Source organism: Thalassophryne amazonica, chromosome 19 (genome assembly GCF_902500255.1).
Source record: "Thalassophryne amazonica chromosome 19, fThaAma1.1, whole genome shotgun sequence".
Taxonomy (NCBI): Eukaryota; Metazoa; Chordata; class Actinopteri; order Batrachoidiformes; family Batrachoididae; genus Thalassophryne; species Thalassophryne amazonica.
This window is the reverse complement of record NC_047121.1, coordinates 38611885-38623011: the sequence shown is the minus strand read 5'-3', so window position 1 is coordinate 38623011 and position 11127 is coordinate 38611885. Positions and strand designations below refer to the sequence as shown.

The 11127-nt window shown below is 40.1% G+C and overlaps 1 long non-coding RNA gene across 1 annotated transcript; it reads left to right on the top strand.

The window, feature by feature from the left end:
- Positions 1–58: 58 nt before the first annotated feature.
- LOC117501090 lies at positions 59–10477 on the top strand. The gene is made up of 4 exons (XR_004557925.1): positions 59–72; positions 1818–1822; positions 8768–8773; positions 10366–10477. It is a non-coding gene; the product is annotated as an uncharacterized LOC117501090 (long non-coding RNA).
- Positions 10478–11127: the final 650 nt, after the last annotated feature.

The following is an 11127-nucleotide window of genomic DNA, read 5'->3' as shown; positions in this document are numbered from 1 at the left end:
TCTGATGGTTACTAATCCCATTAATCCATTTGATTGCTTTGGGCGAAGAGACTCCGTCTCAGACGTGGTGCTGTGCTCCGAAATGATGCATGTGCAGATGCAAAAAGTGGACCAATTCTTAGTGGCGGACCATTTGGTCTGCGACACCGGGTCATAAACAACTCGCAACACATGTCCACTTTCCCACCGCATTGTCACTTTTTCTATGCATTTTCACTTGGTTTCCATGTAATTTGCCCAGAAACTCAGAGAAGATGCTAATAAAGAGTACGCTACAACAATGAACAAAACCCCCAAATTAAAGAGCTAATAATACAGTAAAAAAAACTGTGCGACCTATGCGCCAGTACGACTTGTATATGGATTTTTTCCTCTTTGGGAGGTTTTTTTTTTTTTTTTTTTTACGGGTGTGACTTGTACTCCAGAAAATATGGTATTAATGTGAAGTCAGTCCCTACAATTCCACATCACACAGCTCCCCAAATTTGCATAAACACGCTAACAGTAAAAATGAACTGTCTACTGATAAAAACACACATCTTGTGTGGAGTATATTAAACCCACTCAGTAAATCCTTTGCAGTGATTAAACAATATTGAGTGGGTGCTTGGAAATAGGGGGTGCTATAAGATTGAATCAAGAGTATAGTGGTAGTGATGGTGGTGGTGGTATTGAGAAGTTGAGCCTGAAACTTGGATTTTGAATGGCAAATGTTAATTTTATGCTGAGGTTTAATAAGGACATGAAGGTCATATCTTTTGGATCCTGCTGCTTCCAGTATTACTGTGTGGTTGTAAGACTTTGATGCTAACCAGTGACTTAAGGCGATGCCTGAGTGTGTTTGGTTCTCGGTCTCTCTGGAGGATCCTTTGTACCTGTGGAATGATGTGTCAGATGAACAGTGGATTCAGATGAGAAGTAGCTTTTGCATTTTGAGGGAACGCCAAGTGCAAAATTTTGGCATGATCTAGCATTGTAAGTGCTTCAGTACTGATGACCTCATCAAGTGAAAAAGGCCCAAGGAGACACCCACGTGTCAACTACAGTATAAATAGATGGCTTCTTTGGAGAAGCACAGATAGGATTGTCTGCCTTGATGGTTCACCAGCAGAACCCAGGGTGGTTCTATAAGGTGATGGAAGCTCCCAGACCTCATCTGACCTTCTACATCTCATGAGGTCATGAAACACCACCATGGAGCTGCTAAATATGTAAGACGTATGGGGGGAAATTGATTCAGACAATTATTAAAGGGGTCATCATCAATCTGTTTTTAATCTGACTTTTATATTTTCATGTGCTTGAGTTTAATGTTAAACATCTGCCCAAAGTGGTTGTACAGACAATTCGCCTGTCCTAGTGTGTTTCAAAAAAAAAAAAAAAAAAAACATTTTCTTGCATGGACTTTGAGACTGATTTAGGGTCATTTTGGGGTGCTGAATCCGAATCTGAGCTCACATTTCACTCTATCACATTGTTTTTCACATATGCATGTTCTGCATTGATGGATTATGCAAAAGTTGCTCCTTCACTCACAAGTTTGACTCTACTAATCAAAAGGCAGCTTTTTTTTTAAACCAGATTGTGAAATGTGAACAAGAGCCGCAATAACATTATGGCATTGAAGAAGTGTACGCTGACTGCAAGCTTTTGCTCAATGCTTGATACAAGAAATCTGTTTTCATATCTCAAAAAACATGATGTGATTGGCAAAGACTAACACCAGATTCAGAGCCTCCAAATTACCCCAAAATCCATTGAAAGACTCGATGCAAGAAAAGATCGCGTTTATCAGTGAATCGTGATTGAGTCGAGAGCTTCAGTAGGGCAAACCAAACTCCCTTTCCAGGTCCACTTTAAACACGTCTGACTGGGGATACAGAGGCATTCCCAGGCCAGTATGGAGATATAATCTCTCCACTGTATTCCAAAATTTAAAAAAAAACAATACGCAATGTGCAAAACTGCTCCATCACACAAAAACCCACCTTAACTGAGGTGATAAAAACTACATTTAATACACTTGTGGAGCGGTGAGTCATGCTCACTGTGTTCACGATGTTCATTGGTTATATATTTCTAACTGGGTGCCGTGAGCGTGTTATTTTTTTCCTGTGAGGCCTGAGAAAAATTCTACGGACACACTCGTGAATGAAAATGTGTACTCTGAGGAGTTGGTCACAGATAAGTGTGTTGTGAGAGAGGAGCTATTCATCCTTGGTGGGGTTGTGCGTTTTGCAATTCCACTCTCAGTTCACTCAGATGTAGAAATGTTGCAATCAGTGTATATGGTCTGGCATGCAGGTGACATGTGCATGTCGATTAGATAAAGTGTGTCACAGAAACATAAGTTCAAGTTGAACATTTTTTTTAATGGCTTCTGTCGTAGCGGCTTGTTTTTGCATTTTCAACGTGTATTGTGTACACGTGTCAAAGCTACAGTGAACATTTCAAATGCTAGACAGACCAACAAGTAGTACAAAGTAGGACAGTGTTTTTGAAACATGCTACAGTATGACACCACTTTTCTGGGAAAAAAGCATATGGAGGAAAAAACAAAAACAGTTCCAAGGACAAATTGCAGTGTTCCAGTCTCTGATGCCCTGTCAGAATCACATCCTCTTAATTATTCGTAAGATTAATGTTGACTGCCACAGACCTGAATATTTTGTCCTTGACTTCTCCCACAGACAATACGGTTAATAATATACCCAATACAAGGCAGAACATCTGCAGACAATATAATTGGACTCTATAATGGTGCCATTAGACATGGGAGCTGTTATGGCAAACAGAAATTGAGAAAATTAAGACTAGGGTTGCAACTAATAATTATTTTTTGCAATTGACTGATCTGTTCATTTTTTGATTAATCTAATGATTTATTTTATGGACTTTACTGATTTATTTATTTTTTTTTTCCTGATTGGATGGCCATATGGTTAATTTACCAGTAAGTAATAAAATAAACTTGACCAAAAAAACTTTCAATCTTGCATTATTTTCTGATTTTAAAAGTGTTTATTTGCAAATAAATAAAATATCACATATAAAGACAGAAAAAAAAACTCCTAATATATTTCATAGGGATTCAATAGAGCATCGCCAGTGTCGTTTGAACCGTGTGATATCGCAGAATTTGACCACTTATGGGGACAGCCATTCTTTTATTTTCGGCTTCAATCACCGAAGCAGTCGCGAAAGTGCACTTTTTTCGGTTCTCGTGGAGAAAGGAAGACGAGGCAAATGGGGAGACGTAGTGTCAGTAAGTGTTAGCCTACACAGCTAACCAGAGTAGCTACGTTCCTCTTGCCTACACAACCGCCTTGACACATTTGAGCTCTGGGGTCAAAAATGAAACTACAACTACAAAACACTTCCACTGCATCATCACTTTTTCTTTGCATTGTTCACTTTGTTTGCATGTAATTTGCCCAAAAACGCAGAGAAATGCCATGTATTTTTCCCAGGGAAGTAGAGAATTACATCATATGTGTCATATTTTAATCCTTTAGTGCCCCGCCCTCAAACGAGACTGTGGTGACCAATTGTCAGTTTATTTTTCATAAACAGCTAATCTGGTGATTATTTTCTGTATTAATCTATGAGGTGTTTGGTCCAGAAATGTCAGAAAATAGTGAAAAATATTTGATCAATGTTCTCAAAGCCCAAGAGGACATCCTCAATGTCTTGTTTATCCACATTCCAAAGATAATACTGTCAGAGAGGAAGCAAGAAATCAGAAAATATTCACATTTAAGATGCTGACATCAGAGCATTGGACATTAACAATAAATTAATTCATCAATTACATAATAAAACAAACCCAGAACAATTAATCAATTACCAAAATAGTCAGCGATTTAATTTAATTAATCTTTGCAGTTTCTAATTCAGACTAAAGATGGATTGGTGTCACTAATATTGGTGAAAAAAAAAGAACAGAGCAAAAACATTTTTGATAAATAAAGTACTGGCCTCACTATTAATTGTGCAGTTGTCATTTAATCATGAGTGGAGACACGAGAGGTCCAACATTGACCTCAAGCCGGACTCTGTGTGTGTGTGTGGGGGGGGGGGGGGGTTGTTTCCGGGCCCGTGCTCTGTGTTGTGTCAGCACTTGCTTTTTCAACCCAGTTATCATCTGGCATCATGGCACTGGTCACTCATCATCACACACTCTCTCTCTATCTCTCTGGATCCACTTCACCAGTTTGTATGGAAATGTGCTGGTACCTAGAAGATTCGTCTGTTCCCAGTCCTCCGATTGATAGTGGTGAATTATTTACTACTAAAGCAATTAAACCACGAGCAAGTGGCCTTCACAAGCCTCAGTTGCTCCCAACTGCAATCCTCAGTGGTCAATGCTGACCGATATCTCCCGGGAGTGAACATATAGCGGTTTCACAAATGTGCACATTAACTCAGAAAAAACACCCCAATGAATACATTTTAACCACCAATCAACCGCCGTAATCTTGCATCGAGATTATAAGCAGGAACTCAGTGAACTTGGTGATCACAATGTTGAATACCTGTAGGATTCTGAAGAGAGGGAGAAGGGGAAGGACTCTGAATTCTTTGTCCTTGGAGTCGTGTAAACCTTCCCTAAAAGTAACCTGGAGATAAGACAGGGGTAGAGAGGAAAAGCAAGATTAGGAAGAGGAGAGGTGTGAAAATCAGGACACAAGATCGGCTAGGGCAACCGAGTGGAAGCGTGGCGCGCGGTGATAGTTCCCAACAGCACTGCTATACTAAAAATTTCTGGGGAGAACCCTGAGGTGCGTCAAGAAAGGCATCCAGTGTAGAATTGTGCCAAATCAACATGCAAATTAAAAATTAGATCTGCTGTGGCAACCTTGAGTGAAAACAAGGGGAACACCTGGAACATTTACTTTTTATTAAAGACAGAGTAAAATTCAATGAAAATATTCAAATGATAATTGCTAGCAAATGTTACTTGAGTTATTCTTTTAGAAAAACTAATATAGGGAAGTAAAATTTACTTAAGAATACCCCTTGTAAAATTTACTTGGAATTTCTGAGGTGAAAAAACTTTCCTAGGTTTTTTTTTTCAAGTAAATATTACTCCAAATTTTTTCAGTGCTTAACCTTTGACCAACTGCTACAAAACCGCATCAACTCTAAATATCTATCCAGATAACATTCCACCATGTTAGAAGGAAATCTTTATTACCATTTTTGATTCTGCATGTCCACAGAACACACACACACACACACACACCAGTAAAACCAACACCCTGCTCTCCACTTGGCCAATGCCAGGGTAACAGAATCGTGGTTGGAAGCTAGCAAGATGTGAATGAATTGTACAGCACAGACTTTCACAATATTAATATACTACCACAATCATTTTATAACTGCAATTTTTCAGTTATGTGGCTCAAATGGTTGGAACATTGTCAGTGGAGGACAGCAGGAAGCTCACATGTTCACATGCTGCCCTGAGAAAGTCATTCCAGAGTGAATGATAGTGACAATTACACTCGCAGGCTGAACTGTCATTAAGAAGCCATTTATACAGTGGTTATGAAATGAAATGTGATTAGGTAAACAGCTGCAGAAAAAAGGAATGATGTTCATCACAGAGCGTCTTACAAACTAGCTTCGTAGGGTAAAAAGAGGAATTAACATTAAAAGCTTGCTCAGTCAAGCATAAGGCGCCAGTGAAATTCACCTTCTCTCCTTCATTAGCGTCTGCTTCCTCTTTTCCTCCTGGTTTCTTTTTTTGTGTGTGTACTTTTTCTTAAATTAACTTCCCTCTGAAATTGCTGCTTTGTCTGGAATGACAAGGTAAAAGAGGTTTTTTTTTTTTAAGCAGATTCTCTGTCTCATGATAAAGTGTCATTTTTAGCCTCAGAGTCCATTTAGTTTCACAACGAAAATGTGCTCAGCAGTTTGTGTTTGCGCTCTTAAATTCCCCTCGAGCACCAGCACGAGCGCGCCCACACTCTCATATGACGATCATCGTGTGTGCTACAGAGATGATATCAGAAGCACTGTTGATAACAGGGGGCTGTCTATTTTTCCCACCGCGGACAACATGAACTGAAAAGCACACAGACGCTGAAGGAAAACAAAAACTGAATTTTAGTTTTTGTCTGTGCATTAGTGAAACTAAATGTTTCACTTTTGTTGGATATGATAAGCAGTTATGAGCCAAACATGCTTAGCAATAAACATTCCTGAGCACTTTGAGAGGCTTAAGTGGGGACTGGGATGTTACCGTAAAGCTACGTACCTTTTTAGGCTAATGGTTCCTGTGCTAACATTGAAAGGCTGGGTCCACTAATGCGTGTCCATTGGCTTCCTCTTCGGACATACAGTAAGTTTGCTGATGACCACAGACACATATAGAGGCTTAAACTCAAAGGAGATAGTCCACTATGGAAATGGACGGACTAAAAACCTATTAGCAGCTAATATTGATGCTAATGTTGCTGCATTGGCAACCTGCAGTAATGGTTGGTAATTACTACTAGTACTTAGCATTATGTCGTCTGGGTTGACTTGATAGATCTGTTGAAAAAACCAGAGCCTCGATACAGGGACACCAAGAGCAATTCATTCAGCTAGCTAGGCTAATGTAGGAAATTTTGTTACCTCCGGCATTCACTCATCTCTGCTAGAGCCTGCCGAATATATCGTTTGGTTGATAATATCAGCCATTATACACCTTCGCACAAACAATGGTATCAGTGTTATCTTTGCCAATATGAAAACTTTTGTTTTACAGAATAAACAATGCAGAGAACACGTTGTTGGAATTGGTGTAGTTTGTCCAGCAGAGGGTGCTCCCCAAAACAGACAAGGAATCTAAATTGAAGACAGTGTGTCAGCACTGTGATGTACGTTGGTTGGTTACTTGAATAATATAATCCAAGATGGCAGAATATGCTCCCAGGCAGCTGTATTTCTATATAAATCTAATATTTTTTGGGGGGGGGAGGGGGAATGTTAGGGAGAAATGTATGCTAATATATCACCAAACATGTCAGTATCATAAAATTTTTTACTCCTTAATATCGGTATTGTATCGACCCTCCAAAAATCTGTATCGGTCAGGCTATAGTCTCTGCAGTAAGATTTATATGTCCTGATCCTCACCCTTTGAGTTACAGAGATGCCTGAAAAGACATGTGAGGATAATAATATGAGGTAAAATTCAATGGACCTGGGACATATTTCTCTTACATATGTCCCAGAAGTCTCAAGCAAGTTGTGTTAGGCCTAAATAATGTTAATAGCAGGAAAATGTCTATGAAATTACTTATAGAATTGCAGGAATTTAGAGATGCTATAAACTAAACTTCAAACATGTGAAAATGTAAAATGTAGATAAGTGGTTTTGCACATTATGACCCTCAGACAGGGCATGTCTCACAGGACATGCCTTGACATGCCCAGCTGTTACACAATTTCTCGGATGCTCACTCGACTGAAAAGCCACCGAAATCCATCTGAATCTTCCGAATGGTTTCCAACACGGAGGTGTTTTTTGTTGAGCGCCATGAGCGGCTCTGTCCCGACGCGCGAATTCCTCCGCACGTCTTTTCATTACAAAATCTCCTTTCAGCCTGTCGATGGCCGCTCGAAGCGCGGTGCGCTCTCCGCTGCTGTGGGTCATCTTTAATCCGGTTGTAATCCTCCTTAATATGTGTGACGCCGATAGAATCTTCACCGAAAGCCATCGGAATTTTCCGAATGGTTTCCACCTGGCTGTCTCACACAGTTTCTGAAAAAAATTTTTATGGAGCAAAGCGGCAGTCGCTCAGCCATTTCCCTGACAATGAAAATCCGACGAGGGGCCTGGACCAGTGCTCACTCAAAGCCTGCCCACAGGCGAATGACACAACCGACAGGTGTGAAAAAACTCACGCATGCACAAAGGTTCAAGCTTGACTGGTACAATCACACGTGATTCAATCCATATAGTTTTTGAAAAAATAAAAAGGTCCATTACTTTTCGACAGACCTCGTAGTTTTCCATGTCTAACAAATGGCCATAGCAAATTACATCTGTAAGTATTTAACAGGTGTTTGTGTAACACTTAAGGTGCTTTCTTGACCCTTTTATAGTATTTGGAAGTGGCAATATATTTACCTCTACGTAGTACCAGCAGGAAAGGAGAAATGGGCCGGATCAGACAGATTATAGATTCGTAAGAGCCTAGGGGTGTATCAAATAAGACATAAACAACACTTTGATTTAAAGTGAAGAATTATTTATATAGAATGATTGTCAATGAACTCATGTGAACTAACAATACAATGGCAAAAAATAAACAGAGCGCTCTTTACCCAAATAAAATAAAATACCCAAATAAAATAAAATATACCCGGGTATAGTCCTTTAGTCTTTTTTCAATGTCTGTTGTAGTCTGATAAGTTTTTTTTTTTTTTTTTTTTAGGTTGTTCAGTGTTCATGTGTTTGTAACCAGTCGGGCTACAAGCTACCAGTTCATTTGACTCTTTGGGCTGGGGCTCGCCATCCAGTACTGGAAATCTTGATCCGTTCTTCCCTTGCACGTCTGCAATTCGAACTTTGATCCAAACCATAAAACCTGACCTATGGATAAGGTCAGAATAAAGTAGCTTAAAATATGTACTATAGAACTACAATACCCATAAACTACTGTGTACATTCATTTTTCAAAAATAAAACATGTTGTACAACATTTTGCCAGCCTTTGGCTGGATGCATGAATTTCATTTTCCGTCTTTGGACTTTGTATTTGGAGCAGAGGATATAGTTAGGGTAGCTCTCGTTAACCAGGATGCTAAATGTTTTAAAAGGCTGCCAGTTATATACCGTACCACCTCAGCTGGGAGACTACAAACCTCACTAGACGATTGCTGTTTTACAGCAACTTGCCAATCCTTATGTTCCATTTCTGTTTTATGAACTGACAGTCTGTCTGCCTTCATAAATTACACTCTTGTCAAGCTCAATCATCTTCAGCAAATTAAAAAAATATACAAAGCTGCTGATCTGAAAATGAGGCTGTTTCTAAAAATTCCTGAAAAGTTGACTTTCCGAAGACGCTCAGCCTTCATGTGACAGCATAAAGAGATGCCCTGCTTTGCACAGAACGTGTGCTTCTGTCTCTGTCCCTCTCTCTACATCTCTTATTATGCTCGATGTTGGTTTGTCCGTCTCCTCGAGCTTTCCTCTGAGAATTCTGCATGACTAGATGGAAATAAAGATGCATATAGAGCAGCTTCTTAATGCAAATATATCATCAAGCATTCATGTGAATGCAACTCGGTACATAAAAAGCACGCAGACATGGACACTAGGTACTTTTCAGACCAAACTTCAGAAAGGGGGAAAAAAACAAAATGCACAAACACATCATTTGCCCTCCCACAATTCACTGGTGCGTGACTAGACTGATGTGATAGTGGCCTTACATGCATGAGTAATACTTTACAGTCCATGGCTTTAATGCCCGGCAGGCATAGCAACAGTACTAACACACTGATACAGTTATCTGACCACAATAACCAGGACTGGGATTGTGTGCAATTTATGTGAGAACTCTGTAGATATTTCAGGGTGCAAACCCATAATTTACGCCTGTTTTACTTTGCCTCCTGTAATCCTGTATTGTGTTAGCGTAAAGCTAATTGTCTTATCACTCATTTTTCACAGCAGGCAAATGTAACCAGAGGAACACATAGCAAACAAACTCAACAAGCTCATTTTCAAGCCAAGAATATGCTAACTAGCCAAGTTAGAGTGGGTTGGTAGGTCACTGTAACAGGGGTGGGTTAGCTAACTTATCAGTTAGATCTTATTTTCTACATGCAACTACCCAGATGAAATGAACATGTGTTTTATACAGTATGGTCTTAGAACTGAGTGTTACAAATCTAAATTTGGAACTGTTTTAACATTAAAGTTCACAACACTATAGTCATATTAAAACATAACCGTGATTGACATTGCTGAAGTTTCTTCCATTTACTTCAGCAACACCATGCTTTAAAACATAGTCTTTCCTATAGGTACGGTCGGGCCTATGTCACTTCCGCTGCCATTTTGGATCGCCGCTGAAACAAACTGTACACGCACTCACAACCATTGTTGATATACTGCTGTTTATTCACAAAAGCCTGTCAATTTGGTCATGACAAATGACATATGAGTACGTGGAGAGCCTTGATAGGTGTGCAAAAGTTGCTGCAGTTAAAAAGGTCGTAGTTGGTTCTAGGGATCGAGCTGACAGCACACCGCGAGGCGAGCTGCCATCTGTCCCAGCCCCTGCCTCTTGGCGCCCCCTCGATGCTCTTAGCTGAGTTTCTCGTGGGGTTCGAAGCGTTTACTTTGGAAAAAATTAGAGCAGGCCTGGTCACCTGAATACCCCAGCTAGGAATAATTGAATAGGACTCTGGTTCTATTTTGTGGGTTTTCTTTCTCTGAACTGGGGCCATGATTAAGAGGGACGGGGGGACTTTCATATTGTGTCCCTAGAGGTGAAATTCTTGGACCGGAGCAAGATGGATAAAAGCAAAAGTATTTGCCAAGAATGTTTCATTAATCAACAATGAAAGTCGGAGGTTAGAAGACGATCAGATACCGCGTAGTTCCGACCATAAACGATGCCAACTAGCAATCCGGCGGCGTTATTTCCATCCTCGTTTACTCGGCTGATAGCAGTCAGCCATTTATCCCTTCTGTCTGGACTTTTGTGGCACTTTGGGAGCTTGAAAAACGCACTTTTCGATCTTTTAACTTATAGTGGTTGGTACAGCCAACTGCAATACACAATTGTGGCATTCTCTGTGAAAACTGGCATATATTAAGTAGAAAAAACATGGCAGAATTATGTGAACACGATAGATGTCAAGTAGGAAATGAGCGCGACAGCGGTTTGTTTTCACCAGCTCACTGATTACTATGCTCGTTGCTATGTGCGAGCGCATCAGCGACCCGGATGTCTGACCGTACCTATAGATTTGCTTTTAATTCAGGGCGCTCAGTCCTCTGCGTGTCCGGCACGTCAATAAATATTTACAGGACGCTTCCATTTACTTTGTCGCTACTTTGCATTGCCCCATATTCTGTTGCGTTTGGGCAAAAGACAACTTTGTGCCTGATGC